This window comes from Leopardus geoffroyi, chromosome B1, assembly GCF_018350155.1.
Source record: "Leopardus geoffroyi isolate Oge1 chromosome B1, O.geoffroyi_Oge1_pat1.0, whole genome shotgun sequence".
Lineage (NCBI taxonomy): Eukaryota > Metazoa > Chordata > Mammalia > Carnivora > Felidae > Leopardus > Leopardus geoffroyi.
In genome coordinates, this window is record NC_059327.1 from 111,082,278 (window position 1) to 111,101,453 (window position 19,176).

General features: G+C 38.5%; 1 long non-coding RNA gene across 1 annotated transcript in view; it reads right to left on the reverse strand.

Moving 5' to 3' along the window:
• Positions 1-16,257, reverse strand: part of LOC123593752 — a 28,276-nt gene extending 12,019 nt beyond the window's left edge. Inside the window, exons 1-2 of the long non-coding RNA XR_006710485.1 lie at positions 16,069-16,257; positions 11,245-11,381 (exon numbers count right to left, since the gene is read on the reverse strand). This is a non-coding gene — a long non-coding RNA (uncharacterized LOC123593752). The remainder of the gene's footprint in view (positions 1-11,244; positions 11,382-16,068) is intronic.
• Positions 16,258-19,176: the final 2,919 nt, after the last annotated feature.

Here is a 19,176-nt window from a genome sequence, read left to right on the forward strand (position 1 = left end):
TTTTACCTTATACCAAAGCCAAAAACTAACTTAAAAGTGTAAAGCCTAAAATAAAATAAAATAAAGCCTAAAACTATAAATCTTAGAAGATAACAGGAGAAAATCTTTATGATACTGAATTTTGCAGTGATTTCTTGGGTATGATATCAAAAGCACAGATAACAAACAAAAAACCCCAAATAAATTGGACTACATAAAATTTAAAAACTTCTGCTCATCAAAGGTCATATTAAACAGAGTGCAAAAGGAAGCCCTGGAATGGGAAAAATATTTGCAAATCATACAGCTGATAAGGAATTAATATCCAGAATATGTAAAGCACTCCTACAACTCAAGGGTAAAAATACAAATGACCTAATTTAAAAAAATAGCAAAGGACTTGAATGGACACTTCTCCAAAGAAGATATACAAATGGTCAATAAGCACATGAAAAGATGCTCAGCATCACTAATAATTAGGGAATGCAAACAAAAATCACAATGAGATACCACTTCACACCCATTAAGATGGCTACTAAGAAAAAAAAAAGGAAAAAAGAATAGAGTACTGGCCAGGATGTGGATAAATTATAATCTTAGCACACTGTTAGTGGGAATATAAAATGGTACAGCTGTTATGGAAGAAGATATTATGGTATTTCCTCAGAAATTAAAAATAGAATTATCATATGATGCAGCAATTCCACTTCTGAATACATATCCAAAATAATGGTAAGCATGGACTTGAGTTATTTGTATACCATGTTCAACGTTTATTTATTTTTGGGACAGAGAGAGACAGAGTATGAACGGGGGAGGGGCAGAGAGAGAGGGAGACACAGAATCGGAAACAGGCTCCAGGCTCTGAGCCATCAGCCCAGAGCCCAACGCGGGGCTCGAACTCACGGACCGCGAGATCGTGACCTGGCTGAAGTCGGACGCTTAACCGACTGCGCCACCCAGGCGCCCCTGTATACCATGTTCAAAACAGCACTATTTACAGTAGCCAAAAGGTAGAAGCAACTTATGTGCCCATCAACAGACAGATAAACAAATGTGGTATACACATACATTTCCTTAAAAAAGGAAATTTTGACAAATGCTATAACACAGGTAAATTTTGAGGACATTATATAACATGAAATAAGCATCACAAAAAGACAAAATTGCATGATTCTACTTACTGCCTGAGGTGCCTCGAGTAGTCAAATGCATACAGACAGAAAGTAGAATGGTGGTTGCCAAGGGGCTGGGTGGGGTGGGGGGAGTGGAGTGGGGTGTGAGAAGCTATTGTTTGATGGTGAAAACAGAGTTTCAGTTTTGCAAGATGAAAAGCATTCTGTGGATAGATGGGAGTGATGGTAGCCCAAGAATGTGAATGTAAATTAATACCACTATACTCTACACTTAAAATGATTATGATGGCACATTTTATGTGTATTTTACCACAATTATTAAGAATGACTACAAAAATAGCAGGAAATACACCAAAATATTTAGCATCTTTGGCTCTCAGTAATACTCTTTGACTATTTTCCCCTTCTTTTTATGATTTCTACAATGACTATGTATAGTTCTATAATTAGGAGAAAATAATTAATTCAAACTTCATGTGAAAACTTACCCAAAATTGGTGTTCGTAGATTTTGATCCAGTTCTAATTTAGAACTTTCTAGGTTAAAAAAATATTAAACACAGAGGACTTTATTATAATAAGAGAATGGATAGAATAAGGAATGATCTATATTTATTTCCTGCATTATGTCATAGGCATTGTTGCATGATTTCTACTTGAAACATCCCAGGTAAGAGAACAGAGGAAACTCACCGTCCTGAGTCCCAAATGAGAGTAGAGAAGTTACAATTGGTCATCACCATCCATCATGTTAGAAACACATGGAGGGGCACCTGGGTGCCTCAGTCGGTTAAGTGTCTGACTTCAGCTTAGGTCATGATCTCATGGTTCATGAGTTCGAGCCTCGCGACGGGCTCTCTGCTCTCAACGCAGAGCCTGCTTCAGATCCTCTGTTCCCTTCTCTCTCTCTGCCCTTTCTCCACTTTCACTCTCTGTTTCTCTCTCAAAGATAAATAAACCTTAACAATAAATGAATAGGGGCACCTGGGTGGCTCAGTTGGTTGAGCAACCGACCTCGGTTCAAGTCATGATCTCAAAGTTCATGAATTCAAGCCCCACATCAGCCTGGCTGCTGTCAGCCCAGAGCCCGCTTTGGTCCTCTATCCCTTCTCCCACTAGCACCCTCTCAAAAATAAATAAACATTAAAAAATAAAAAGTAAAATAAAATAAATAAACATTAAAAAAAGAAACACATAAAGGAAAAATGTCAATCACAGAAGACCAGATCCTGTCCAAGGTGGTTAACAGGGGACAAACATCTCTCTCCATCCTCTTAAACAGAGGTAGGGGTTTCAAATCTCTCTTTAGACTTTTTAGAAACTTTACTCTCAGAGGTCTAAATTATCAGGGTTGGTACTCTCTGACAGTTTCATTATGAGAAAATAAAGAGACTTTGCTGAAAAAACCTTTCTGAATGATCTCTTGTCTCAGTGACTTTAAAAGAAGTCTATTTATTACTTTTGGGGATTGCCAGAGGGAGGAAGTCCTCCTGGTTATTTATGTAAATATTTTGCTGAAAGAATTTACAATAATAGTTACTATTTTTTCATACACTAGAAATAGCAATACATGACATTTCATAGTGCTTTACATTTTCTTCCTTTTTTTAACATTTATTTATTTTTGAGAGACAGAGACAGAGCATGAGCGGGGTAGGGAGGGGCAAAGAGAGAGGGAGACACAGAATCTGAAGCAGGTTCCAGGCTCTGAGCTGTCAGCACAGAGCCCGATGCGGGGTTTGAACTCACGAACTGTGAGATCATGACCTGAGCCAAAGTCAGATACTTAACCAAATGAGCCACCCAGGTGCCCCCATAGTGCTTTACATTTTCAACCACCTTGAAAAATCTTTCAGGGGGCAGCTTATGCCCTTAAGTCCCTGAACCACTGGCTCTAAATGAGCAGCCTCCTGGCCACTTTTAGACCTTGCTTTTGCCTTCCTTGTTTAATCTGCATATGCCTTCCCCAATCTCGGAATCTTACATCATGACCCACTGCCTGTCACTGTTAATGTCAACAGCCTGCTCCTAGGGCATTTTAGCTCCCACATCATTGTTACTCCAATGACCCCCATTCTTGGAGATTTCAATAATTATTTAGCGATCAGGGACTCTTGGTTTCTTGAATCCTTTCTTCCAAAGATCTTGCCCTTCACCCAACCTCGGGCATTCACTTTTAAGGCAACTCTTTCATACTTTCAAATTGGATCTCACTTTCTATCCACTACCATCCATCTTGTCCCCTTTTATTCTCCCAAATCCAACAATCCCAAAATCTCACTGGGACCTAGAATCCATTGATCCTACCACCCCCCTTGAGGCCCTTTCTCCTCCCTCTACCCAATTTAATTTCCATGGTCAATCATGATCATCACCACATGCATACACCTTTGACTCCCTTGTTTTTAACATGTGCATGTCAAAATCACAACTCTAGTTAAACCCAAACTTTACACAGCTGAATGATGCTGGGGGAAAAAATATCCCTGCCCCCTGATTCCACTTTAAATTTCTGCCTCTGAAACTCAGTGATGCCATTAATGCTGCCAGGCAATCGCATTGTGATTCTCAGGTCCATCCACCTTTCACTCTGTCAGGGGCCGATTTCACACTTTGTCTCCTTTCCTCCTCTACCCTCATTCTCAGCAATCAGAAGAGGACTTTCACCTCTAACAGTGGCTGCAACCCATATTCTGCCCTCCCATTTGCTTTCAGAGATGAGTCACCCATTCTCTTATCTGGAAGCAATTACTCCATTCAAACAATAATTGCACCCTTCTCCTTACTCAAACTCAGTGCTGAATTTTTTTCTTCTCTGAGTTTTTGCTCTCCATTGGTTGATTCCTATCCATTTACAAACATGCCATTATTTCTCCCATCTTAGAAGAAAAATCTCTTGACTTCACTTTCATCAATAGCTATTGCCCTTTGCAGCACAATTCCTTGAAAGAATTGCTCCTACTTAAGCTTTCAATCTGTCTCTTCTCATTTTCTCTTAAATGCACTTCAATCAGACTCCTGCTCCATCACACCACTGAAACTGCCATTGTCAAAGTCACTGGTGAACTCCACCTTGCTACATCCAAAGACCAATTCTCATTCCTCTTCTTTTTAACCTACTAAAATATGTGATAGATAGCATGTGACACACACCTTCCCTTCTCCATTGCCTTCCAGGTTACCACATGCTCTTGGTTTTCCTCCTACCTCACTGATCTCTCCTTCTCAGCCTTTTTGGCTGGTTCATCCTCCTCTCCTAGACCCCTTAATGTTGAAATGTGCAAAGCCTCAGTCTCTGGCCTTCTTCCTTTCTCCATCTAAATCCACTCCTTGGCTTGGGGCGCCTGGGTGGCTTAGGAGGTTAAACGTCCGACTCTTAGTTTTGGCTCAGGTCATGATCTCACAGCTGTGAGAGTGTGGAACCTGCTTAAGATTCTCTCTCTCCCTCTCTCTGGGTCCCATCCCTTCTTGCATGTTCTCTCTCTCTCAACAATCAATCAATCCACTCCTTGGTGATCTCATTCAGTTCATAGTTTTAAATATCATGTATTGGCTGACAATCACCAACTTTGTATCTCCAGTCCAAACTTCTGCCTTGAAATTTTCCGATGGATATTTTCAACTGTTCATTGGGTATCTGACTTGTATATCCAGTCAGCGTCATATTCTCAACATGTCCACTTTGAACTCCAAATCTGCCTCAGCTAATGACTCAGCTAATGACCTGTCCAGGAAAGTGAAATGAAAGGCCAGCTCTTAGATGAGCTGTGCATTCAGAAGAGGCTGAATGGGAGCAGATAGGGGTATTTGAAGGGAAAACTTGCCCAGAGGAAACCCCCTGGTTCCCTCGTGTCACTTAGACTTTCACTTTGTGCATATGCAGTTGTGGTCTAAAAAGCTTTTCCTTGACAACTGTGATTTGGGGAATAACTGTGTTGAGATATTGTGAGACTTCTAAGATCTATGTTGCATAATAAGTAGTGCTTTTCTTTTCTTTCACTATAACTTTTTCAAACACGGTGGTTTCTGGCTTATGAGTGAGAGGTATTACTAGCCTACTGGGTGTTTTCCAGTATGTTCTATCAAGAAGTATTTAAGTCATGCAAAACTTTTAAAAAAATTTTTTTAACATTTATTTATTAAAAAATTTTTTAATGTTTTTATTTATTTTTGAAAGAGCAAGAGAGAGAAACAGAGCAGAGTGGAGGAGGGGTAGAGAGAGGGGGAGGCATGGAATCTGAAGCAGGTTCCAGCCTCTGAACTGTCAGCGCAGAGCTCAACATGGGGCTTGAACTCATGAACTGTGAGTTCATGACCTGAGCTGAAGTCGGATGCGTAACCAACTGAGCCACCCATATGTGCCCATAACATTTATTTATTTTTGAGAGAGAGAGACAGAGTATGAGCAGGCGGGTGGCAGAGAGAGAGAGGGAGACACAGAATACTAAGCAGCTCTAGGCTCTGAGCCGCTTAGAGCTCAGCACAGAGCCCAGTGCGGGGCTTGTACCCACGAACCACGAAATCATGACCTGTGATGAAGTCGGACGCTTAACTGACTGAGCCACCCAGGCGCCCTGAGTCATGAAAATCTTGAAGATTGTATCATAGTGATTTCTGATGTATTTTTAAATAATTTAAATTTTTGAAACATTTTATTTTATAATGAGAGCAAAATGGTGATTTTATGTAAAATTTTGGAGAAAAAATACAGCAAAAAAGAAAATAAGAACTACCTATGGTCCCACTAAGAAATAAGCACTATAAACCTTTTGATATCATTGTTTCTGTGTACAGTTATAATGTTTATATATATATGTATGTACATATATATATTTCTATATGCACATATATACTTATAATGAAGCTTTTGAAAGTGTAAGTTTCAAAATTTAACTAAGTATTCTTGGACTATAATTGAGCAGTCTGATTTTTGTCTCTCAACTGAGGTGCCTAGGTGTAGTCAGCAGTAGTTTAACAAAACACTGTGACACTATATATATATTTTAGTGGCACTTCCTTTCCCTCATGACTTATGGTTAACTTAGGGATGCTTTCTGCATTTATTGTCTTCTGTTTTTCTTTCAGCCTTGCTTTGGAACTAGACATTCTCACCACTCTGCCTGCCCCTCCACATCCCAGCTAACACAAATGACAAATCCCAGTAGCCAACCCTCATCAGTGAGTGTTAATCTTTATCAAAACTTCTCCTAGGATGGGGCACCTGGGTGGCTCAGTCAGTTGAGTGTCAAGCTCTTGATTTTGGTTCAAGTCATGATCTCATAGTTCACGGGATCAAGCCCCGCATTAGACTCTGCACTGACAGTGAGGAACCTGCTTGGGATCCTCTGTCTCTCTCCACCTCCCCCCTAAAAAAAGATAAACTTAAAAAAAATAAAGTCTTTTCCAACTCTATAATCCTGTAATACTATTCTACCTTCTCAAAATTCGGCAGCAAATAACTGAAGATAGTGCCCACCTGATGTGCTACCATAGGATCTACATAGACTCCACAGGACTTAAAAACAGCTAGCATTTGTTTTTTTCAAATATTGTTTTAAGGGCCCTAATGTACTAACACATTTGATTCTCATAAAAACTGTAAGAGATAATTAACATAATTATCTTTATGTTAGGGTGGAGAAAATTGAGGCCCATAGTGACTAGGTAACTTGCTCATGGTCACACAGCAAAGGGACAAAGCTGACTCTAACAGGGGCAGTCGATTGACCAGATCAAAAGCATCCTGTACCATAGGATAGCACTTAGACTTGATAAAAGCCTAGAAGAATTTTTTTTTCTTTTTGAATAGACAGTAAAATCTTTTTTTAAAAATAACCTAATAGCACAAAAGCAAAAACTTGGCCATGCTATGGACAAGCTGCTTTAAAATGTGAACCGGTTCTCTCTCTCTCTCTCTCCCTCTCTCTGCCCTTTCTCTGCTCTCTCTCAAAATAAATAAATAAATAAACATTTTTTTTCTTAAAGGGGGTGCCTGGGTGGCTCAGTTGGTTAAGTGTCTGACTCTTGCTTTCGTCACAGGTCATGATCTGAAGGTTCATGGGTTGGAGACCTGTGTCAGGCTCTGTGCTGACAGCGTAGAACCTGCTTGGGGTTCTCTCTCTTTCCCTCTCTTTCTGCCCCTTCTTTGCTCTGTCTCTCATAATAAACATTTAAAAATATGAGCCTTTTAATACAGAATATATGGTATTCCTTCTGGGAATCTTTAAATATATTTAAATGGAGCAAAGATTCAAGATTTTTAAAAAACAATGCCAAGTCAGAAGGAGCATTTGCCAGGGTCCAAGACCTCTCAAATGTCACAACCTTCTACAGTCTCTAGTTGAGAAGATATCATTATATATGTGTGAAAAAGTAGATGTAATTATTCAAATGTTGAATTGATGGATTTTTTTTTTATTAAATTCTGGGGAAAAATTATGCCCTTTGTGAGCTAGGGAGCTTTAAGTAGTGGTAAATCTCACTTAAACAAAAGAAATAGGGCAGAAAAGTAGGGACTCATGAAATTTTATTTATTTAGGAAATCCATATTAGATACATACAATGTCTCATGCATTGGGTTAGGTACTGGGAATTCAGAGATAGAAGATACAGTCTTAGTTTTCAAAAGTGGTTATTGCAAAAAAGTTCTGGGAAAGAAGAATACTCTGGGTTCTAGGAAATGTCTAGTCCAACAGGACAACGTGGCCACCTGCTTTGGTAGAGAGCAGTAAAGTCAGTCAAATCTTCCCAGAGGAATATGCTTGAGGTGTACCTTTCAGAAAGTAAGCCACCAAAGAAAGGAATGGTCTTTCAGGCAGAGCAAGCAGTAGTTGGGATAAAGAATGGAGGAGCATATTGGCAATGAATGGGTACCAAGGTATCACTGGAACTTAGATTCATCTAGGGTGTTGATTGGTAAGGGCTGAAAGATGGGGCTGGAGAATGATGCAGATCACGGATCATTAGGGCTATTAAAATACATGCTAGGAAAATGGGAAGTCTCTGAACAACATGACCCAAAATAACTGTTAAAATGTTGCCGGCAGGCAGACTAGAGGCTGAGGAGATGAGGATATGGTGTGAGATGTTGAGGGCTTGAACCAAAAATAGACATACAGCTAGTTTCCAAAGATATTTAAGAAATGGAATCAATGTTACTTCAAAACTGATTAGATGCTGTTGATAAATAAGGGGTCTAGGAGAGCCCCAAGTGTTTCGCTTGAGCAAGTCCATGGCTTTTAGTGCCAGATATCAGTATAAAAAATACTGATGGAGGTGAGAAATGATGAGTCCAGGGTTGAAAATTTTAGATGTGAGATGCCTGTGGAATGCAGAATAAAGATATTTAGTAGCAGATTTACATTTGGATGTAAGAGTCCAGAACTCTGGAAGAGGAACCTTCGGTATATGAGTGTAAACCGATATAAACGTAGCAATGGGCATCACCCAATGTGAAAATACAGCAGGAGCGAAAGGAGGCAGAGAGCAGAGAACGGGAATATAAAAGGGGAGTGCAGCCAGAGAACTAGAAGAGTCAGAAATGCATGGTGATATGGAAACCAAAAAAGAAAATTTGGAGAAGTCAATAGTGTCAAAATTGCAAAGAAATGCAGAGAGAAAGATGAAGTCTAGAAAGCATCTTTTGGATTTGAATAAAGTAATAAGAGGTCATTTTATTAAGTGGAAATATAGTCAAAGAATATGCCCCCAAGAAATCCGCTAGGAGAGCTACAAAGATGAAGTGCTTTGCCTCATCTACATTACGAGGTTGGAGCCTGCAGCCCAGAATTAACGGGATAAGGGTGTTTCTGTCTGCTTCTCAGCTGCCTGGCAAGCTGTGCCTTAAGAAGCTCTTCCTAGTCCCTGGTGTCTGCCTACCAGTCTCTCTTGCCCACTGGAGAGGAGGGGAGGTACAGGGTAGGAGGGAATCGGGGCTCAAAAGGCTTCAAATATTTCTTATTAAATAACCTGCAACATTAGGAAATGAGCATCAGACCTGACCGATTAATATCTCACAATAGATGCTATTCACTTACATGTTACTATCTCTCACAATAACTTGGGCATGATTTAGGGAAGCAAATTTCTGGGTAGGAATATAGTTATCTTGGAGAATGATACCTGCAGCATCCAGACTTTAATCAGAGATTAAGTTATTGTGAAGAAGTCGTCAAGCAAAAGGACATGTGATGAGGATCTAAGCACTTTTCTTACAGAAAAGAAAAACAATTATGAATGGATGAGGCTTTTGTTGAAAATTGTGCATATTTTTTAGTGCTTATAATGCACTAATGGGGAATGCATCACAGTAACTATATATTCTAGGGTTAAGATTCTAAGCAAAGCTTCCTGAGCAAGCTGATGACACAATATATTTTGAGGTACAACAGGAGTATATGCAATAATATGGAAAAAATAGATGTAATTACAGTATGTACAGATATAAATTTATGAATCCAGGTTATAGGAATCCAAAAGAATGAGAAACAAATCAAGAAACTAACAGCATACATATCATGTGAAGTTCCCATTCCTCTTTCCTGCCTTTTTTCCTCTCTTCAAAATAAAAGTTGACTTCAGTAAAAGCCATGGCTGACATTGAAGGCAACCAATGTAAGAAAAATCAACTAGTAGTAACTATTTCAACTGGTATTTCCCCCTCTGTTCTTTGATTCTGTCATGCCCGTTCACTCTAGCACTGAGACTCAATCCTCCCTTTTTTCAAATAGCAAGTTATTTGTATGTCAAACAAAGAAAAGGTAAGATTTATCTCCCAAAGACTGAACAATTATATTTACTATACAGCAGCGTAGTTTATTTAACATATTTAACATATTGATTTGACAGAGTTTTGTCAAAAAGCCCCATGCATTGGGCTCTGTGCTGACAGCATGGAGCCTGCTTGTGATTCTGTCTTCCTCTCCCTCTCTCTGCCTCTCTCCCTGCTCTCTCTCTCTGTCTCTCTCTGAAATAAATAAACTTAAAAAAAAGTAATATAAATATGTTATATAATAATATAAAAAGCCAATCTAAAAATATATTATATATACAAAAGTAGAGAAAGGAAAAGGAATAATTAATCTACCACTGTAAGACAATAACCACTTTCAGAATATTTGTGAATTTATATCTATATCATTTTATGTACGTGTTACATAATTGTAAGTATGATTGTTAATCAGCCTTGAATCCATTTTTCACTCAGCATTTTCTGTGCTGGTACTATTCTTCATCTTGTTTTACAGATATACGGTAGTCCCCCCCGCCCACCATCCTTGTGGGATACATTCCAAGACTATGAATGCCTGAAACCATATTGAACCCCATATATATCACCTTTTTTCCCATGCATACATACATACATAAAGTTTAATTTATAAATTAGGCACAGGAAGAGATTAACAACAATAATAAAATAAAACAGTTATAATAATATACTGTATAAAAACATATGTGAATGTGGTCTCTCTCTCTGAAAATATCTTATTGTAGAAGCATATTGTGAAGGTATTTCAGGTTCAGTTTCCAGACCGCTGCAATAGAGCAAATATTGCAATAAAGCGAGTCAAATGAACTTTTTAGTTTCCCAGTGCATATAGAAGTTATGTTTATACTATACTTTAGTCTACTAAGTGTGCAATAGCATTATGCCTAAAAACATGTACACACCAAAATGAAAAAAATACTTTATTGCTAGAAAATGCTAACCATCATCTGAGCTTTCGGTAAATTAGTGATTTGTAATCACTAATCACAGATCACCATGACAATATCACAATAATGACAAGGTTTGAAACTTTCAAGAGAATTACCAAAACATGACACACCAAAATGAAAAAAAAAACTTTATTGCTAGAAAATGCTAACCATCATCTGAGCTTTCGGTAAGTTGTAATCACTAATCACAGATCACCATGACAATATCACAATAATGACAAGGTTTGAAACTTTCAAGAGAATTACCAAAACATGACAGAGAAAATTGTGAACAAATGCTGTTGGAAAAACAGCGCTGACAGACTTGCTTGAACCAGGGTTGCCACAAACCTTCAGTTTGTAAAAAACTCAGTATCTGAAAAGCGCAATAAACCAAAGCATAATAAAATGAGATATGCCTATATACTACTCACTGTTCTTCTTGTGATGATGTGAGACAATAAAACGTCTATGTGATGAGATGAAGTGAGGTGAATGACTCAGGCGTGTGAGGAAGCGTCATAAAGAAGATCATCTGCTTCTGGCAGTGGTTGACTGTAAGTAACTAAAACTGTGGAAAGCAAAACCATGGATAAGGGAGGGACTGTTATACCATAATTTGTTTAATCTTTCCCCTTTTTTAGAATGCTTGTAATTCCTTGTATCATAAATACCTTTATGATAAACATCTTGTGTGGATTTTCTCCATATTTAGAATTACATCCTCCCTAGAATGGATTCCCTGAAAGAAACGAACAATATGACCATTTTTAATGGCCATTGACACACTACATGATATAGTGATGGTCCTTGACCTAGATGATGTTTATGTCCCCTCCCCCTCTCTCACCCTTTAGTGCACAGCACCCCTCCCTGCCCTTCTAAGATATCAGTGTCTTGGTGAAACAGGCACAACAGAAGTATAATGCTGACTCTGGGATGATTCATCCTCTCTATGATTCTGATTTCAAAAAATATGGGCTAATTTCTGCATCCCTTCAATGTTATGACAATTCATGAAGACTGTAGGTCTGATAAACGTTTGATAAGGCATTTTTTATCCAATATTTTGTACATCTATAATTAAATTTTGACAGATTGTATTACTAATTGAGCAGTGTAACCAAGGACCAGTGAGGCTCACATTTCTGCAGCGGTTCAGAAAATATTCACTTAGCAAACACATTAGTTCAATATTTCCAAAACTTTAGCCATTTACATGCCACCTTCACAATTGTTACCTTGTTTACTCATTTCCTTAAAATCAGTAGTGAACAGTTTACTTTCATTTTACTTAACATCTTTCTGAGCAATAATATCTATGAAGTCATAAATTTTATGAGCTAGTTATATTTTTAATTCACATTAAAATAAGCATCTAACTCAAATTTTCAAAGACACATGCTACCTAAAATCAGTAGTTTGTATATCATACTTTGAGAAAATTGTATTAACATATAACTGATGTTAAAGCTATGATCATCTCTTTCCTTTCTTTAGACATAGAAGAATAATAGCCCCAGACAATATTCTTATTTTTAAATTTGTCTATCTCACAGAACTCTATAAACAGAGCAAATCACAACATCCTGCAAAAAGATGTCACTGTCAATAACAAGAAACAAAGACTTCTCCATATAGAGAGGCAACAAATAAAAATAACAAAAATATAGAATGAATTTACACCAAAGGTTTGAATGCACATTCCTATTAAAGTTCTTCAAACCATAGATGCTTAACATTTCAGGAAAACAGGGGAGGCTGGGTGGTTCAGTCTGTTAAGCGGCCTACTTCGGCTCAGGTCACCATCTCGCGGTTCATGAGTTCGAGTCTTGCATCAGGCTCTGTGCTGTCAGTTCAGAGCCTACTTTAGATCGTCTGTCCCCCTCTCTGTACCTCCCCCATGTGTGCACACATATGCTCTCTCACTCTCTCTCTCTCAAAAATAAGTAAACATTAAAAAAATTCAGGAAAGCATTTCCAAAGAGCATTTTATGCTAAAAAGCCATCATCATCTGAAATAGATTAAGGGACAGTAACAGTAGTATGTGTATTGTGTTCAGGGAAAGGGGTTACTGAAATTCTTTTGCAATGGGAGGAACCATGGAGTTTCAGAAATATTTTGAAATGAATACATTTATTCTTAAGGAAAATTCTGGGTTCTAAACTCAAACTTAGATCACATAGGACCTAAGGGGAGACTGTTACAGCTTAGTATGTCAAGTGTGCTCATTACAAGTATTATTTTATGTGAGATTTTATAACATTCATCATGATTTACATATGGCTTTTAAAAATATATATATAAATATATGTAAACTTTAAAAATACACATAGATATTATATATACACATATATGTATATATATTTTATATTATATATGTGTATAAATTTGTGTATATATAAAAAATGTGTATATATAAATATATAAATATAATGTATATATATGCATATATACATTATATATTATATAATATATTACATAATATATAATATAATATTAATATAATATATAATATTATATAATATGTATATATTATATAATATATATATGTATATATGTGTATATATTTTAAAGTTTAAAGTAATTATTGGCTCCTTATTTGACAGGAATCTGTTCACAGCCCCTTCCCTTGCCAAGTTTACAGACAAAACTCACTAGTATTTATACCTGGCACTCTTTGTTTTTCCAGATCATGGTACCTTGCATTCTCAGCAAATAGACCCCAACTACAAAACATATTCTTCTCTAGCCTGACCACAACTCACATCCCAGGTGAGCCCTGGACAGAGAAACCTGTCACCTCCTGCTCTAACATGCCAACAATACATTCTGTCCTGCTTGATGTTCTACTCTTTGTGCAAGTCTTTGCCACCTGCATCACAGGTCACCTTAACATCACTCATGCCCATGGAGGATACTATAAAATTCTGGTGTCTTGTTGGAAAAGAACTTGGAGAATTGATTCAGCTCAGATTCAAAAGATATTTATTTATTTTTTTTTTTTATTAAAAAAAATTTTTTTTTTCAACGTTTATTTATTTTTGGGACAGAGAGAGACAGAGCATGAACGGGGAAGGGGCAGAGAGAGAGGGAGACACAGAATCAGAAACAGGCTCCAGGCTCTGAGCCATCAGCCCAGAGCCTGACGCGGGGCTCGAACTCACGGACCGCGAGATCGTGACCTGGCTGAAGTCGGACGCTTAACCGACTGCGCCACCCAGGCGCCCCACAAAAGATATTTAAAGTGGAGAGTAAATTATTGCCAGCATAATTTTAAGTATTTTATTTCTTTTGAGGTTGTAGGTTGACAGAGTTCAGAAGGAGGAGGTGGAAAAAGAGAAGTAAATTATTTTAGTCAGTTGGTATAAAGGCTTGACTTAGCATTTGTTCAGGTCTGGTATGTCTCTTAGGTGGTAAGTTAATCTATACACACCCCTATCCAAAACTGTGCTCAATGTACAGACTTGTAATCTGCTGACTTGTAATCTGCCGACGCACCATCTAGACAGGGGCGCATGGCTCTGTGGTGCGATCACACTAATGCACCATGTCGTTCAATTGTATTTGAGGTCACGGAGGAAAGAGGAAAAACAAAAGAATGTGGAGACTATGCTGAAGCATCATGTATAGGCTTGAACAGCAACAGTGATTATGTGTAAGGAATTTAAAATGTTCTTAACAAGGAGGTATCAGCCAACCAAAAGCAGATATTGTTTCTCATAAGAGTACTAGCTACACTTACTAAAAAGAAAAGAAAAGGCAGAAGGAGATAGCAAATATTAGAGATGTCAGTATCTTGTGACATAAATACCCTCCTTTCTGACCCTGCCTCTGTACTCTCACCCACCTGGAAGTCCCAAACTATTCTTTTTTTTTTTTTTTTTTTTTTTTTTATGTTTATTTATTTATTTGAGAGAGAGAGAGAGAGCACACCGGCACATGAGTGTGAAAGTGGGGGAAGGGAAGAGACAGAGGAAGATAGAATCCCAAACAGGCTCCACACCGTCAGCACAGAGCCCAGTTTGCAGCCTGAACCCACAAACCTGTGAGATCATAACCTGAGCCCAAGTCAGATGCTTAACCACCTGAGCCACACAGGTGCCCCAGTCCCAAACTATTCTAAAGGTCGTAATTTGTGGCTTTCCAAAGTAGTTTATAGCCCTAATTTCAAACAATAAAATTTGTTGATGAAAGGACTCTTTTGAATAAAATACGAAGGAATTTAATTTTTTAAAAATTATTTTTTAATATTTATTTATTTTTGAGAGAGAGAGAGAGAGAGAGAGAGAATGGGGTAGGGTCAGAGAGAGAGACAGAGGATCCAAAGCGGGGCTTAAACCCATGGACCATAAGATCATGACCTGAGCCAGGGCGCCTGGGTGGCTCAGTCGGTTAAGCGGCCAACTTCAGCTCAGGTCACGATCTCGCGGTCTCTGAGTTCGAGCCCCGGGTCGGGCTCTGGGCTGATGGCTCAGAGCCTGGAGCCTGCTTCCGATTCTGTGTCTCCCTCTCTCTCTGCCCCTCCCCTGTTCATGTTCTGTCTCTCTCTGTCTCAAAAATAAATAAAACGTTAAAAAAAAAAAATTAAAAAAAAAAAAAAAAAAGATCATGACCTGAGCGAAGATCAAGAGTTGACCGCTTAACCGACTGATTCACTCAAGTGCCCCAGAATTTAATTTTTCTAGATGCTTTCTGTCTACATAATGCTTCACCACACCCGGAATTCCTGTCAGTTGTTCCCATATTAAAAGAGTAATTCTCCACTCTTATCTATTTTCCTGGCAAAATCACTGAGGCCATCCTACAAGTGATGGTTTCTGTTATGATTAATGTACTCCAGGCAAAAGTCCTAGGGTAAATTTTTCACATAAGTAATCCCATTTCTTTAATGGTTTAATCAAACATGTCCATTCAGTGACAAACCCAGATGTTCAGTAGCAAGCTGCCTGACATATGGACTTTGTTATTAAAACCTGCTAAAACAAAACAAAACAAAACAAAACAAAAAAAACAGGTTCCTTTTCTCCTTTCCCTTGTAATCTAAATTTACTGTTCCCTCCCCTTCCCAACCCTTATCCCCTTTGTGTAGCACTTTTAGAATTGCAAATATTCTTAGAGCTCTCAAGTTATTTAAATGCAGACAATACCAGGAAGTAGAAACAAGGTCAGAGTCTAAAATAATACCTCCTTATATATTATGCCATCTTTTGTACCCACATCTACTGTGTTTTGTCATTTAAAAGCTTATACTCACCTTTGTCTCGAAGATAAACACTTTTAAGGCCAGCAAATCTCTGAAAAAGGTTAATTTTAGCACAATTTCCCTGAAATACACTGTTTATCATAAAGAGCCTTGGTTTCAGGAAGTAGAAATTTGAAGGAAAACAAAGTCTGTCACTGCCTCAGAATCTGATTGTGTAATTCACCTCTGGGACTTTCAGCAGTTTTGCACCAGAAGCCACACCCCTTTAGGAATTGCTTTGGTGAAAGGTATTCTGGGAATTGTATTACTACAGGGAAGTTACTTCTTTTAAACAACGTGCAAGGAAACCTCTTATGTGGACCAAGTCAAAATAGAGAGTCAGTCCTCTGAGAGCCAAGGAAAGAGAATGTCAGTAAGAAACAACATGACGTTGTTTTTCATCTATTGTAAACAGACAAACTCATGTTAGGGCTCCGATTTCAAGGCGGGAGTAGTCAACAGTACTAAACGATGCAGAGAAATGATGAAAGATAAGGTTAGAAAAGTGTCCACTGACTTGGCAAATAGGTCAAAGATAGCTTTAAAATTTTTTGAAATTGATTTTAAAAATTAACGAAGAAACACAAATGAAATGTAAAAATAAAATATTAAAGGAGAGGGAAGGTTTCTGGGTTTTCTTTTTTACTAAAAATTACACCAGTGAGGAGTACTAGATGACACAGTTTAGATTCAACAAGGGCAAGATGAAGTTACCTGGTTTGGAGGTTATGTGACCAGTAGAAATAATGCACCCCGCCCCCCCAAAACTGGCCCTTCTTTTCCTGCTTACATAGTCTATAGCTCTCATATTGGGTTATTAGGATCAGGATTACTGGGGACTTTCATAATCCACAGGGATCCTCTAACAAAAAAACCTATATTATTGTTCTATTGTTGCATAAAAAATTACCACAAATTTAGCAGTTTAAAAGAACACCCATTAAATTATCTGTTCTATAGACCAAATGTAAAATATTTGTAAATGAAGATGCATTTTAAATGTATATAAATGGTGGGGTGCCTGGGCTTAGTTGATTGAGTGTCTGACTCTTGATTTTGGCTCAGATCACAATCCCAGGGTCATGGGATGGAGCCCTGTGTCAGGCTCTTTGTGGAGCCTGCTTAAGATTCTCTCTCTCTCTCTCTCTGTCTCTCTCTCTGTCTCTCTCCCTCTGCCCCTCTCCTGGGCTCACATACTCACTCTCTTTCTTGAAATGAAATGAAATGAAATGAAATGAAATGAAATGAAATGAAATGAAATGAACAAATGTCTAGGGGCACCTGGGTCAGTTAAGTGCCTGACTTCAGCTCAGGTTATGATCTCACAGTCTGTGGGTTTAAGCCCCATGTTGGGCTCTGTGCTGACAGCTCAGAGCCTGGAGTCTGCTTTGGATTCTGTGTCTCCTTCTCTCTCTGCCCCTCCCCTGCTTGTAGTCTGTCTCTCTCTCTCTCTCAAAAATAAATAAACATTAAAAAAAAACAATAAACATTAAAAACTGTCTATAAATCGTATCATACTTAGAACATGGATGTTATATAAGACTTAAGAATTGAGTGGGAAAAATAATAAAGGCTCTATGATATACAGAAACAAAAAACCCAGCACCCATTTATTATTTCTATGTTTCTGTCATAGAAGACAGACTTCTGTCAGTCAGAAGTCTGGGCACATTATCATTGAGAATGCTGCAGATCTAATCTGAAGCTTGGGGTCTCCTTCAAGGCTCAGATTGTTGGTAGAATTCTAGTTGTAGGACTGAGGTCCCATTTTCTTGCTAGCTGTTGGCTGGGGACCACTCTGACCTCCTAGATACCACCTGTAGTTCCTTGCCATGTGGTCTCCATAGGCAGCTCCTGGCTTGGATATTTGCTTCCAGGCCAACAGGGGTATGTGTCTCTGTGCTCCTTAAAAGTGATCCATCCCTTTTAAGGATTCATGTGATTAGGTCCAGCCCAGCTAGATAATTTTCCTTTGGATTAACTTGAAGACAACTGATTAGAAACCTAGTCATAGGGGTGACAGCCCATCATATTCATAGGTTCTGCCCACACTCAAGGGGAGGGGGTTATATAAATTGCGTACGCCAGTGAGTGGGAATCTTGGGGCCCATCTTAGAATTCTGCTTTACCACAGACCTACCCACAACTGCCTCCAGGGAGGGGCAGAGCAGATGGCCCTAACCAGGCCCACTCCTCCCCTTCCTCCACTCTCAGGTGCCCTGCCTTTGTGGGCTCTAATTTTTACCTCACCACCTGACCACTCTCTTGGGAGCCTGAATTCTATTGCAGTCCTCCACCTTATGAGAAATATTGAGGCATTAGAGCATTGAATCTGTCTCTCGGGAGACTTCTCTTACTTGGCCCTTCTTGAAAAAGCTGGGGTTTTTTTTTTTGGTGTGTAACCACAATGCATGCAAATGAGACAAAATCCAAACAGTATGAAAAAGTGCACAATAAAAAATCTCTCTCCATGTGGACCTTCTGCCTTCTCGCTCCCAATTTCTTTTTCTCAGGTTAATCAGTATTATCAGTTCTATTTCTCGGATTTCTTTGCAGAAAGTTCATGCATTTACAGACAGGGTTTGTTTTTTTTTTTCCCCACAAAGGGCAACATTTTTGTTTAGCACTTGGTTTTTCCATTAGTAATGCGTCTGGCAGATCTCTCCACATATATCTAAGTGGCTCATTTTAATTGTAGTCACTTGACTCCAAGAATAGGGAGGAGGAAGAGAAGTCCACGCTAGCTTTCCTTTGTTCCAGTCCCAACACTTTGGGTTTCTGCTTGTCTTCCATTCAGAGAATAATGAAAAAAGAGTTGAGTGAGGTATCTCAGGTAATTCGGAGTATTTTCAAAGGTTGGTAGAAAGCATCAGCCATGAGGTGGGGCACTCCTGAACTGAGTTACAACTGAGTTACCCCAAATCTGAGCATCTGAGTTTGGGAGTGGAGAGTTAGATGAGGGTGTATCCAAGGGGTTTAGAGTGCACTGGACAGAAGGTGGGTATCATATAACCCAATTCCCAGCAAGCAACACAAACGAGCAACGCTTTTCTTTTTTCTATAAGGGGTGATTGTATTACCATAAGTTAGCTTCCTCTAGTTTTAAATGAAATACAATAG